Here is a 14,774-nt window from a genome sequence, read left to right as displayed (position 1 = left end):
CCTCACTGTGTTTTCTCCTGTCCTATTCATTTTCTCCTCCTTCCCCATGCCTAGGCCAAGCAGGTGTCAGCACTGGTCCCAGAAAAAGTTCCTTCCTCCTGCCAGGGATCTAGTTCATTTGTCATCTTTCTTGATTGCAAAGATCCCTGGGAAACCTCAAGTGTTCAGAGTCAGTGAAAATAAAAATACCCAGCATAATTTCAAGCCCAGTTTGAGAGCAGAAACTGGAGGCACTGAGAACCACTACATTCTGGGTAAGATGGTGGCCTAAAGATAGCAGTGGAAAAGGGATGGAGAGCCCACAATGGGCATAGACACCACGCTTTTTCAAGACAGCTTCTGCACTGGACTCTCATTTTTCTGTACATCTCATGAGCAGAGGCACTGACTTCCTTTGTTTTGGAGTAGCTTTTCAAGGATGCTTGTATGAAAAGCAGCCATGGAAGATAGAGCATTTCCCTCCGGAGCAAAGGGCAGGCCTACTCATGGATTATCGTAATGGATTTGGGTTCCCCAGCTGAGGGTTGAGCTCCTGTCATGAAACCCACTGCATGTGCAGGTGTCACCTGGACCTCTTTGCATCACCCTGTGGGAATTAAGACTCCAGGCATTGCCACAAGAAAATTCTGAGACCCTGTCTACTGCCATGTCTCCGAGTAATAAAGCTTTTTCTCTCTGACCCAGGAGTCTTGTGTCTTCTGCCAGTATCTATGAAACTGTAGCAGACTCATGTTTTAAATTACAAGTGGGGTAAAACCTCAACCCTTTACAGTTGCTAATAATCTTCAGACTTTATATGATATTTTAGGCTGTCAGTAAGAATAGAAAGCAGGTAAAAATTTAGATGCTAATTTTTTCTCTGTCAATATCTTGGAATAGTTAAATATACTTCCCCACCCCCTTCGGCTCCCACCTCCATCTAGTCTAATGTACCTTCTTAATATTGATAATGATGGGCTTTAATGGACCATTTATTCCGCAGAGGGGATTTCTAAAAGCAATTTCCAGATTACGTTCGTGTGCCAGTATTACATTTGTTTTCATTAATAGAGAGAGGAGTCGAGCAGCAGGTTAGAGTTGACTTTACAATCACTTAATCAACAAATGCATCCTGAGTACCTTCTTACTACTGTGTTGAGAGCTGCATAAAGCAGCCTCAGTTCTCAAAGCATGTTAACTTCCTTCACTCCAATAAAGAAACACTTCCCCATAAAAAGAATCCAAATGTTTAAGTCACTCATTCAACCAGGAGAAGCATTTTTATAAGAGGGCTTTTAAAAGTATTCTCGCTTGTCGATCCTGCTCCCAAACAGAAAAGCAATTAGAGGACTCAGGCTCCATACCCTTCTGATGTTGAAGAACCTCTGACCTTCAAGGAACTCAGACTAAAGAGTCCAGATCTATTAAGCCAACATTTTTCTGGTATTACTGATTTATAGTAATCATAAAATCAAACATTGCTATCTGTCATTTCCAATTAATTCAATCCATAATGATGATTATTTGTTGGGGGAAAGAAAGCAGTGAGTCATGGTAAGGCTTTAAAAGTTGGGAAAGGAGCCATGTGAATACACACACATGCACACACACACACAATTTTCAACTTTCACATCAGCTTGAATTGTAGCATTTTCTAAACAATGGTGCTCAAATGATAAAAGCATGTTACAGTTCAAGAAAAACTTAAAGTCTATCCATTGAGAACAGACACGTGATTGCCCAGGTAGAGGGGAGGTGGGGGAGGAATGAGGTGGGAGTCTGCGATTGGTAGCTACAAATTATTATATATAGGGAATGGATAAAGAAGAGGGTCCCACTGTACAGCACAGGGAACTATATTCAGTATCCTGTGATAAACCATAATTGAAAAGAATATGAAAATATGTATAATTGAATCATTTTGGTATACAGCAGAAATTAACACAATATTGTAAATCAACTATACTTCAATAAAATAAATTTTTAAAAAACTTAAAGTCTATCGCCTGTCCTCAATCCTTCTCAGTCTCTGTGATCCCCAATTCAGTCCAGAATTTAACCTCCAAACCGTACAGTACTGATCACTTACGTTTCTGCCACTGTCTTGAGAGAGAGAACACAGGAAAACTGGGTGTAGCTTGGCTACTGAAAACTCACCAGGTTCTACAACCAGGGCACCCAGCAACCAGCCATTAAGGTAGTGAAAGGTTTAAAAGGATAAGACAGCCTTAGGACTTGCATTTTTTCTGTGGGAGTGAAGGAACCCCAAAGCTGTGACCTATGACCTGCCCCACCATTCACAGCTTGTTGCTTTTAGTAACATGGCCTGTTTTCTTTGTATTGGTTTCGCTGTGGAAGAAGGCTGCAGACATTCAGCAAAGTGTGCCACAGGCTGCACTGCTTGCTGTCTTGGCCTCAAGACAAGGATGAGGATGAGAACCTAAGTACCAAAAAAGATCCTTTCTAGGTTTTCATAACTGAATGGGCAAAAAAATGGTTAAAGACCTCCATTATGTACCAAACTGATGGGGGAAGCAGCCTAAAGTTAATGACACTTTTATAATAGTCAAGACTTTTAGGTCGTAGCTGGCTTGGAAGCTGTTCTCTTTTCAATTAAAAGCCAGTTATTTCCACAAATACTCACGCCTCCTTCACTAAATAAGAGGGCTGGAAAATAAAAAAAAAGTGAGGGCATAGGAGAGAGTTAAGTCATATCCAGGTGGCTAGCACAGTACGTTGTTGGGGAAAAACAGGAAAATCTCAAGAAGTTCCAGCATTACACAGACCCAGACAGTAGTACTTTGGAAGAGGAGTCATTAGATCTCAAGAACCACAGCTGATAGAAACTCAAAGTGTAGATTATGAGCAGCTGCAGACAGGGAGCCTCAGAATTCTATAGTAGTATAAGGGCTCCGATTCAAGAAATAATCACTCCAGCACAGACATATGGGGGATAAGGAATAGCATGGCACATAGCAGATAACAAAATCACATCCTAGAATTAGATGAAAATGGGGAGGGAAGGTGAAGACCTATACATGGACCGGGCATAGACATTTACCTTAGGCATTCCTGACCAAACCCTCTACCAGTTCTCTAATGAGTTAAGATGGGAAATCTTGTGATTGCTTGAGTATATAAGATTGGTAGTCTCATGTGTACATGTTGTGTATGTATATTTGCTTGTTAACTGCTTAGTAGGTTGGACCTAGTACATTCTTGGGTATGTGTTTAATTATCCTCATTTAATTATAAGACCCAATGTGGAACTCCCCAGAAAATATCATGATGAATAATTACCTGGACTGGATATGCCCAATGGACAATCATAATCAGATTCTGGTGATTAGCGTAAGCAAACATTAGCAACAACCCTTCCAGAACGTTGCTCCAGCAGGACTACTCCTATCTGGATATGCCATACCACATACCGGCAAGGCACAAGGCTGAAGAAGAAGGGTCCCAAGTGATTTGGTTATGATATATAACTCTTCTCATAGAGGATGTGATCTGACAGAACTTAATGACCTGCCTACCCCCAAACCATCTCCTTCTTCAACCTGACATGTGCCTGAAATTTTTCACTCCCTTTGTTAAAGCAAGCATGATGTTAACATGCAGTTGAGGGAAAGGGGTGATTGACACGCTTAGCTTCTACTCAGGCATTGCTAAGGCCATTTCTTCAGATTAACTAGCAAGGGGTCTCGAATACAGTAAGCATACTTTACACATCTAAAACTGGGTCAAGTTGTTGTAAAAGTAAAAGTGTAATTATAAACTTTAAAAATTTTTGAAATCACAGCAGTACTAGAAGAACTGAGCTATTAAGTTATCACAGGCATGAAACAGGGTCGTTTTAATCTAGAGAGAGGTCAGGGCAGTAGAGCCAGGTGGAATGGAAGAGTGTGGGACCATCAGTATCAGAGAGCATCACAGCATACACAAGAGGAATGGGAAGACAGTAAAAGAATGAGAATTAGCTGGTTCTGAAAAACAAAATGTCACAAGGCTGCCCTGGGTGGTCCTAATGTTTTCACTTAGCCCTCAAAATTTTTGCTGCAGTCTTCAGGGAAAGAAGTAAAAGAAAAGTGGACAAAGATAAGATATCCTACTTTCTTGAACATAAAATATGGATAGAGTGAGTTCTCAATTCACTGTTTCCCAAGTCCCTACTCTATGCCAAGCCCTGATCCCGGCTCTCCTTCCACTGGGCCAAGGACTGGGCGGTAGAGTGCATGTTCCCATAGCGACATGCCAGCGAAGACACCTCATGCCCCACTTATATTGAGCTTTCTATTCTAAATATTTCCAAGGCTTATCTCAAGCAGAAATAGACTTTTCTTCACGCTTCTGAGAAAGGGCTGTAATGATTGATTCTTTATTGCCGTAATGTGCAAAAATTAAGCACGAGGAAAGAAACAAAATAGACCCTCAATGGGCAAGCAAGTTGTTTCAGTTTAAAAGATCATCATCTACCCGACATCTGGGCAGAATATCAACAGCCCTTAATGCAGCTCTCAATTCCATTTGCCAAAATAGCTTTAATAATGTCTTTGAGAAATAAATTCCCCAGCCCCCACACCTCAAAATATCGTGAAAGAGCTAAATAGTTAAAACTAAAGTGATGAGGGATACACTAAGCAAGGAATGGTAATTCGTTTACTGAGTAGGACAGCGACTCACTTCAGATTTATGGGAGGGTAGAGCCTCAGTCAGACCTTGGCTAGTCAGTGTGGGCTCTTCCTGCCTTGGTTGGAGAGCACCACCTAGTGTATCTGCCCCACTACACTTCTCACAAAGTTCCTTGGTCAGCTCCAGGCATCCCAAACGTCCAAGGCTTTGAAAACTCAGGGCCAGCACTAATATTTATAAGCATCAATTGGACATACATGTCTTGGACTGTGGGATAAAGAAAGAGGAAGGAAGGGCCAGCTCTGAAGCTTGGAAAAAGGAGGAGCTTTGGAAGGAGGATTTTAGATTTCTTCTTAGCACCCAGACACCTGGTCTGACCCACTCTACATGAGCCCATTTTCTTGGCCTTATCTGCCACCTGTCCTTTGATCCAAGTCTGCACCAAACTGGACTCCTCACCATCTCTTATATTGTTTCTCATGATTTTGTTCATTCCATTCCCATTGCCTCAGTCTCACTACTGAGTCAAAACCTCCATATCTTTCAATTATTAGTGAAGAATTTTTATTTTTAACTTCATGTAAGCTTTCTTTCCAGCCTTCATGAGTCTTCATACCACACAGGGTCAAGAACAATTATTTAACAGTTAACCTGCATAGTGACATCTCTTGGAGGTTTTATTATTTAATTTTTGCCTGGTTCTCTAGGTATTCATGTGCTTTAGGGTAACATCTTGACAGGTTTTTAAGCTCCTGGAGGACAGAGGTGATGTGAGATATTAATTCATATCACACAGCACCCAGAACAGGGCCTTGGACATGACAGGCCCTTCCTTTTGATCTCATCACATCTTCTTCAGAACATCTTTCATTGTGCTCTGTGTAATTCCTCATAGGAGCTTATCTTTGTGAGAGAGCTCCGCATTCAGTTGTTAACCACGTACTCTGTACTCTCTTATCTTCACACCACAGCAGACAAAAGGATGGGGTAAGGATAGGCAAAAGTGGAGAGAAGTACCAGCAGAGCTTAAGAGTGAATAATTTTTCTTTGCTTCTAAGGGTTCCTCACAACCCAACAAGTCAAGGGGCTTAATTTTAATTACCCAGCCATGCTATGGAGATTCTTGAAATCCTTGTTTTCATTAATATTTAGAAACAGGTTAATGCATATAGCCTGTTATAAAGCATAGTAGCTGAGATCATAAATTTTAGAAAAAGACAGTAAACTGGGTTCCATTTCTAACTCTATCCATTGTATCCTATGTAACGTTGGACATATTTCCTAATACCATTGAAGTTGCTCTCCCCATATGTAAAAGAAGATAACAGTCACCTAATGGGATTTTTATGAGAATTAAATGAGCAATATTCATAAACCACTTATTGCAGTGTCTAATAGTAAGTGGTGGTGGTGGTGTTTATATTCACAAGGCCTAGCAAGAGCCTGGCCCACAGGAAATACTCAACACACACCACACACACACACACGCACACACGCACACACGCGTGTTAAAGTAAAATAGAGTAGAGAAGGATAGATTCATTCTATCCCAGATGCTATGAACAGATCTAGCCTGATCAAGCACTGGGTGGGACAAATCTGTAAAGATTTCACTCTCGGCCCCATTATCAGCATCCAACACTCGTTCAAGCAGTTCGTTAATTACAGTCTTCTCTTTCTGTTCTCATCTTCTCTGAATCTCTGAACTCTTCTCCCAATTTCTACTTCTGGCCCCTTCTGTGCTGATGACCCAGTGGGGCATCCCCCTGTAATATGACCCATGTGCTCTTAGACCCAGTTGAACAGCATAGTCTGGGTCCACATACTCTCTACTCAGTAAAGGTTGTTTCTGCTTCCCTCCTTCCAGGGAATCCTTTCTGATCTCATCAAGGGAGGGAGACGGGCCACAATTATCCAAATGAATAACTACCAAAAGCAAAAATATCAGTCATCTACTTGAAAGATGAATACACTCTCAATTTTTTGATCATATTTTGACTGGTTGCAGGAAAATAACATACTCCACATTTCAACATTGTACATTAGCCTGTCCACTGTTAGAGACTAATGCTTACCATTGTTAATTTTTACAATAACCTATAAATATGTGTCCTGTAAATGTGATGTGCCAAAACCTCTTGCAGTAGGATGATTATTAGACACAGGTAGAGGACCAAAAATGCGTGAACTTGACAAACTTTGTCCTTGGTTTGTTTTAGCATCATTTCCTGGCAAACTGTGAGATTCACTGTTTTTCCTGTTATTTTGCTTTCGGCTAGTTGTCAATGAGTATCCCTCAGGTGTAGACTGACATTGCCTTAAGGTGTTTGAAGTGCAAAAATGTATAAGTCTTAAAATACAATACCTCTCAATGGTATTTATGCTTTTATATGGAACTCTTGAAGAGAGTCCCAAAAGAATGTCTCTCTCACTGTAAGATTTCAGATATCTTGACAAAGGTTGAAAATTACATCTGTTCCTGAAATTACATCATTTGTAGGCTCAGTCACTCCATCGTCCACTAATGTTAGAACCCAGACAGAGTAGACAGTAAGCAATAAAAAAGGTAGAGATGAATATGCAAAATATAAGGCTCTCTTCTTTCATTTGATTTCTGAGGTTAGAAGCAGTCATCGGCTCACAGCTGCTCCAAGAAGAGTTTTAGAACAATCAAGCCCAGCTATGAAAAATCCTCTCCTGGTTGGGCTCCTGACAGACAACAGCTTTTCTATGAAAAGTAACAGCTCCTTTCCCTCAGGTAAAACCTGAAATGGCTGTGCTCTCTGTGAAATCCAAACTGGCCAAAGATTTTGAAAGAATATTGTTTTGATACTGAAACCACCAACATGGAGAGAAAGTAGAAATACTCTTTTTAGCAGGCATTATGAGTCATAAAGACCAAAGATAAAGCTGTAGAATTCAACCTACTTAACATTATTTCCAGAGGGCTCGGGACACCTAAATTCAATGAGCTCCATGGCCCTAACCCTCTAATGTATCGTCCCTATGCCCAGTTCAACATCACAAAACTCCCCACTTTATTTTGCCAATAAATTGAAAAAAATTAATGTCTGGAGGAAACTGTGAAGAAAGCCCAAGGCAACCAGTAAATAAACACAACAGAATATTAAGTATGGATGTGACTTGGCCAACATAGCAGAGTACCATAGAGGAAGGGAGGGGATTGTGTGCGATGCAGTGCATGGCTGGGATCGAGAACCTCAAGGGAGACTAGAGAAAGAAAGGGCCCTGTGGGTAGCGGGATAGTGAAAGGAATTAAATAAACCCCAATCCTGGAAGCATGTTAGGGAGCATTTGAGACGTGAGCCTCAGAGTGAGCTTAGATGGAATGATTCCTATTACATTAAGGCATCATAAGCAAGGCCAAAGACTCTCACTAGATGAGAAATATACAGATGTGATAAAGCAGAGATTTCCAGTTTCATATAATAACCTCTGAATTGATGGTTTTTTTCCTAATTAAAACTTAATATAGCTGTATGTTAAGAGTTTCTTGCCCCATATATTCCAAAATATACTTCTGGGAGAAGGAAATATGTTAACCCAGAAGTATTCCATGAAACTTATTGCCTGGTAAATTTGTGGAAAGAAAAGTTAATACAGGGTTATTAAACAAGAGGTCTGGAAGAGGTTCTATTCTAAAGTCAATAGACTAAAATCAAATCATTATGGTATAGAGCATGAGACAATGCAGAGAGTGTCAATCGAGGTGTGTGGTAGGGAAGTAGAATTATCTCTGGCATCTTTCCAAACTACACACATCTACCACACATAGATTCTGATGGAATCTCAAGGGAAAACTCCTACCCTCCCAATCCATAGAGCAAAACTGCTATTGATGGACAGGAATCATCAGGTTTGTTGACTGAGAAAAGGTTGGGAGTCATCAGCAAAATGAGGAAATCACTGGTCTAGAGTCAGATGGAACAAGAATTGAATTTGGGTTCCCACACATACTAAATACTTGTTTGGGTACTTATTATTTAACTTCTCCCTGCATCTGTTTCCTTGTCTTCAAAAAGGGTGTTGGGGGATAGTAAGAGCTACCTTACCAGTTTAATGTAAACATTAAATAAGATAATATATGTGATAATGATATTAAATAAATATTAGTGGACTCTGAATTACATCGTGCCATTCATAACTATCTATGATAGTTTATCAAACAAATACGTCAGATTCTACCCACTGTTTTCATTTTACCTTATTTTCATTTATATCAATTTTTCCCAGTTTGTACTAAAAGGATTTCCTGGATTGTATATTTTTAATCAGTTTGTGGGAAAGGAAGTTCTCAAAGGAAAGACTCTTTGCTCTATATCCGATGAAATCACTGGCATAGTATTTAGAAAGTTAAGAAAAAATAACTTGTTTACAATTATTTGATTCAACATGGAAATTTCCTTAAGTTCGGATTTCTTTTTGTTGATATCATTGGCATAAATTCAAATTGCTGAATATGAAGATATGAATCTAGTGTTTATGGAACAAAGCTGTGAAGTGCTATCAACTAACCTAAATTTTATTCTCATTGGTGTTATCAATTAATGTGAAGTTAGACAAATAATCTTCCCAGATTACAAGTTAGTCTATCCAAAATCTAAGGAATGCCACCCACTTATTGAAATAAAGAAATAAACATGACATAATTCCATTGTAGAATACCACCACATAACTAGGCTTCTGTAAGTCTACACACTTAAGGATAAAGTCTTATTTACCTGTTTCTATTTATTCTATTTATGTATCACTAATATTTATGTATTACTAACATGTATCTCAGTCAACATTGGTGTATATACTGGTAACTTCGTAAGATTTGCAGTTTGGTGGATCAGATGAGAAGATTATGCTAAGACTGACATGCTCCTTTCTCCACCTAATGGTTTATCCACTTAACTGAAGGCTACTATGCTCGTTGGGAATCTGTAAGTGTTCTTGGTGAAACTGACAAAAGAATTCATTTTCTTAGAATTTTGTGATGTAGTTAATATTCAGGTTGGAACCTTCAGCATTCCAGAAAAGAGTCAAGTGTAGAAAGGAACTCCAAAAAGAGTATTTAAGAAGTGATGGGGAGGAATTTTCCCCTTCCTCCCCATCACAAACCTCTAACCTCAATCCACCTAAAATTCTGAGAAATCAATAAAGTTAAATGAATATGTGTGAGTTTATCATTGTCTCTCTAAAAAGAATTGGGCCCAGGCTTTACAAGCTGCATTTCTGTAGCTTCCGTGCTGTCATAAACTGCAGTTTCATTTAGCTGAGGTTGAGGATATTGGGCAGAGTCAAGGTGAATGTCTAGCAAACAGATTTGGAAACATTCCAGGGAGAAAGCTGAAGCCATTTGTCACTGGAACAACAAATAAAGTGGATTGTTCTAGAGTTTGCTCCTTCACCTCCTTCCCCCACCTCCACTTTCACTTTGGTAGCCAGTATTAAATACTGGTTCTACACTGTTCATGAAATAATACCAAAGGGAACAGAAACTCAACATTCACCTCCTTTCATCAGAAATCTAATCAATAAAATGTGACAAAGTTTCTAACACTTCCCCTAAAAGACATTTTAAAATGTAGCTAAATAAGATATATGAGAGTTTCTAAAAATCAGATTAGCAATAAAAAAAATCATTCTTAGGCTCAGAAATTTTGCCTAAACAGCTTCCTCCTCTGGAGTTCTGAAAAAGCAGAATAAATACTCATCATAAATATTCAACTGCAAAGGGTCATTTATAAAGCAACCATTTTACAAATGAAGAAACTAAGATTCAGGAAGTGCAAATGATTTGTCCTGTCATGGACCTAATTAATAGAAGAGCAAGATGTTTCCTACACTTACTATCTTACTTTTCTGTTCATTATTTATGCAGAATTCCTGAGTATCTATTATATCTACAGTGCTGTATAAGGGCTGTGCAGGATACAAACTCAAACAAGTCATGCTTCCTACTTCCAAATATATTATAATTAAATACTTGACACAGAGCAAAATGATAACCACTATTTATCAAATATTCATCATGTGAGAGAAACTAGGTCAATGTCAGGGTCACAGATATTATCTTCTTTCTTTTTTTCTTTCTTTCTTTTTTTCTTTCTTTCTTTCTTTTCATTATCTTCAGTTTACAGACAGGAAAACCAGGATACAAAATGGTCATGTAATTGTCTCAAATCACACAATTCATCTGAAGTAAAGGTCATATTTAAGCCAAGATCTGCCTGATTCCAAGACCTTAGCTCTTAACTACATCATAAGCTATGCTACCACTGAAACTTAACACTTATCCTCAGAGGCAATAGGAGATACTTGAGCTAAATGTAAAAGGCATTTTTTTTAACATCTTTATTAGAGTATAATTGTTTTACAATGGTGTGTTAGTTTCTGCTGTATAACAAAGTGAATCAGCTATACATATACATTTTTTAAACATCTTTATTGGAGTATAATTGCTTTACAATGGTGTGTTAGTTTCTGCTGTATAACAAAGTGAATCAGCTGTACATATACATATATCCCCATATCTCCTCCCTCTTGCTGTCTCCCTCCCACCCTCCCTATCCCACCCCTCTAGGTGGACACGAAGCACCGGGGTGATCGCAAAAGACATTTTTTAAAGCAAGTTTATTTAATCTGGAATAATATACCAAAGGAAACTACAGAATTTCATCCTCTCTAAATGACTTGAAAATGAGAGGTTTCATTTAAAAGTGGGCCTATGTGATTGCCTAATAGGAAATGAAACCAAATGACACCTCAGGCTTTCTTCCATCCTCTGACTCTAAAGGAAAACAATGACAACCAGAAAACAAAAACATCTACAAACAATAACGTCTGAAAAGTGATAAATATACTGCAAAGAAAGTAGTTGTGCAGTGCTCTTGGGAAAAGAAGCATGGACTATGAAGCTTTAAGATGTTTTCAAGGAGATTTTGCATGGTCTGTCATAGTAAAGCCTGGTACTGAAGTTTGGGCAAAGGTGTGTGTCTGTGTGCCGTGATGAAGCCCATGTGTGGAGGAGGCAAACGTTGCAGATGGCTGAAAAAGATGCTAATGCTGGAAGGCCAGTGTGATGGCTGGCATCCTGAAAGAGAGACAGATGTTTCTTCAAAAGAAGAATTTTAGAACAAGTGGCTTGGGGTCCTATTCAGGCTTGGTTCTTTAGCTGTGTCTCAGTGTCATATACACATCGGAACAACTATGCTCCTCCCTCTGTATCCCAAGAAAAAGACAGAACACCAGGAAAGAGACAGTTAGTTAATCACAAGGACTTGGATAATAGTACCTTCCATTCGAAATGCTTTTTTTAGTTTTCAAGATATTTTCATGTTCTCTAACACTTGCTTTATAAACTTTGCCTTTGTTCACATACTGTGACCCCCTGCAGTGCTCCCATAACACTCTGTACCTTCTTCTTCACAAAAACCAGCCCTCTAGTATTCACTTTTTAATACAATATCTCTTCTCTGCTAAGCTATATGCTCATTTTATGACAAGGGGCATGACTGCCTATTAACCATAAAATCCCAAGGACCTAACACAATGCCAGACACATAGTAGGCGCTCAAAAACCTTTTTTCTCGGCACTCCTGAGAATATCTTTAGATATTCTCAGATATGCCAGAGAGGCAGAAGCTGGATTGGCTCTTTCATTAGGCTGCTTGGGCAAGATCATTCATTCATTCATTTATACAGCAAATATTTTCGAGTTCATTCTATGTGTCAGGCACTGTGCTGAGTGATTGGGTTTCTACAATGAAAAGAAGAAAAGAGACAAAAACTTTGTCCCCATAGAACTTGCATGTCAGCTTAACTACATTTGAGCAAGAAATTTTAAAATCCAGCTATTTGACTACAAAATCCTTTAGTTTGCAGATTGCATATATGGCAAAGGATCTCACAAATTTTCTATCTTGATCAAGTGGGGATATATCTCCATAAAACCAGTAGAGTTTTAACTTGAGAAACATAACTTAAAGGTGTATAAATCTATTGTAATGGACATATCAAAGCCAGTCATGGCCACCCTTCTGTGTGGAACATTAGAAATGGCTTTAGCATGAATACACATGTCCTATTGTTTCCTGCCACCTATCAGGGTTCTAAGTAATGGGTTCTAGGTTCTGATGGGAATAGAAACTTGTGGAGTGTGGGAATATTCGTCCAGAAAAGGAAGTTGAAACTAACATGTACCAAGCTGTTTGCAGGAGCTAAGTTATGATCGACATTTCACATACTGCATTATCTCATTTAATCTGGACAATAAACAAACAATAAATTAAATCATATGGGCTCCTTCTTATTTCCTACCAAATGAGGAAATAGGGTCAAAAGTAGAGCTGTGACTTTACATATCAATAGAGAGATTATAGATTTTGCAATGGCCAGAGCTCCTAAATCACTTATTAACTTCCCAACTAACAGATTTATAGACTTGCCTAAAGAGTGAATAAATGAATGGTCTCACCAGATACTATGAAAATTTGTTTTTCATGACTCTGTGCCAAAAAAGAAATTGGAAATCATCAGACCAGAGAGAATGGCCATCTACTTTCTATTCAGCCAGGCAAGATTTTGTAGAAAAGATGGAAACTGGCTACAGTTGATGCTATTTAAAGAAATCCTGACTTTTAAAATTCTCCACTCCCTTTCTTAATGGCATTTTTTTTCTGTCCTTAAGGTCACAGGCTTTTCTCCAGCTGAAAACACAGCTGTCTCACAGAAACACTGCATAAGAAAATTAATAACAATAAAATCCAGAGGAATCAGGGAAGTAGTGATAAGGCTGCTTGATGCTTTTCCTTTATTCAACTGGGAACTTCCTTTGAGCCTCACTTGCTGAGTGCTAAGAGGCCAGGGGAGAACGCTGGGCACATGGAGAGAGAAAGGAGAGGGGGGAGGAGCAAAGAGACGAGGGAGCAGAGGGAGTTTTACAAAGGAGAAAAGTCTCCAGCTGGGACTGGTCCAAGGAAAAATCGAAGGTCAGCAGAGGGGCTTTAACACAATCCTCTCTCTCTCTCTCTCTGTTCTCTGCCCTGTTCTGATCGCCTTCCGTTCCCATTCCCTTCCCAGCTGCTCTGCTTTCCATCCCCTCAACCACCTGAAACAACAAATGCTCCAAATCAGGAGTTAGCTTTGTGTGTGCAGTGGAGTCTCATATTGTCCAAATTTAACTTCTATTCTGGCTTTAGAACCTAGTCTTGCAACTAATTATTTTTAATCTTCAACCACAACAAACCCATTAGCATGTATTAAGGTTATAGTGGCTCAATAGTAAAAACCAAAATGGAATATATCCTGCAGGCAAGGTTTAGAATTGACACTTATCTCCTTTTCTCCTCCAGAGAGTTAATAGGTACTTCAGAGGCAGAATGTTGTGACGGGTCAGATATCAGAATATGTGTAGTCTTTTTATTCCAACCTTAGTCTAGATCAATGGTAAGCGAATTTCAATATGCATTAGAATTACTGAAAAGCAAAATACCTCAAAACCATTTACACCATACGTCATAGATTAGTTCAGGGCTTTTCAAGCAAAATTTTGTCTCTAGTTGGGACTTTTGAACATGCTCAGCTGCAAAAGTCACTTCCACTGTATGTACTTTTTTCTGGGGAGAAGGTCTATAGAGCTTGAAATGCTCTCTAAGGAATCCAAAACCACCTAAGTTGAGAATCACTGCTCTTCCCATATCAAATCTCACCTGTCTCACATCCTCCTCCCTCAGGAATATCCTGTTCCCTTACTAAATTACTATGGCTTAACTGATAAGTTAAACCGAGTTAAATTTTTCATGGTTCCTGCACCTACATAGCACCTGTACTTTACGAACGACTCTAGCACCCAAACCCAGGGGATTAGATGATTTGGGAAAATTCCAAGAACTCTGGCAGAATCAGAAAGGGAAATGCTTGAGCAAAGGAGTCAAAAAGGGTTTTTAGAGGCTCTGAAACCACACCTTATAAGTAAGCACTTCCTCCTCCTTCAGGAACTTTCTTCTTGGCACTCTCTACCAACCCTACTTCAGCTCTCACACCACTGCTGGTGTGTGGCAGTATCAATGTGACCCTAAATTGCCTGGGTCTGAAGATCTCTAGGGAAATAAAAGAGAAAAGGAAGCTGAAGAGAAAGGACCTGAGAATCTTGA

This window comes from Phocoena phocoena, chromosome 8, assembly GCF_963924675.1.
Source record: "Phocoena phocoena chromosome 8, mPhoPho1.1, whole genome shotgun sequence".
Classification (NCBI taxonomy): Eukaryota; Metazoa; Chordata; class Mammalia; order Artiodactyla; family Phocoenidae; genus Phocoena; species Phocoena phocoena.
The sequence above is the reverse complement of the archived record's forward strand: the minus strand, read 5'-3'. Positions refer to the sequence as shown.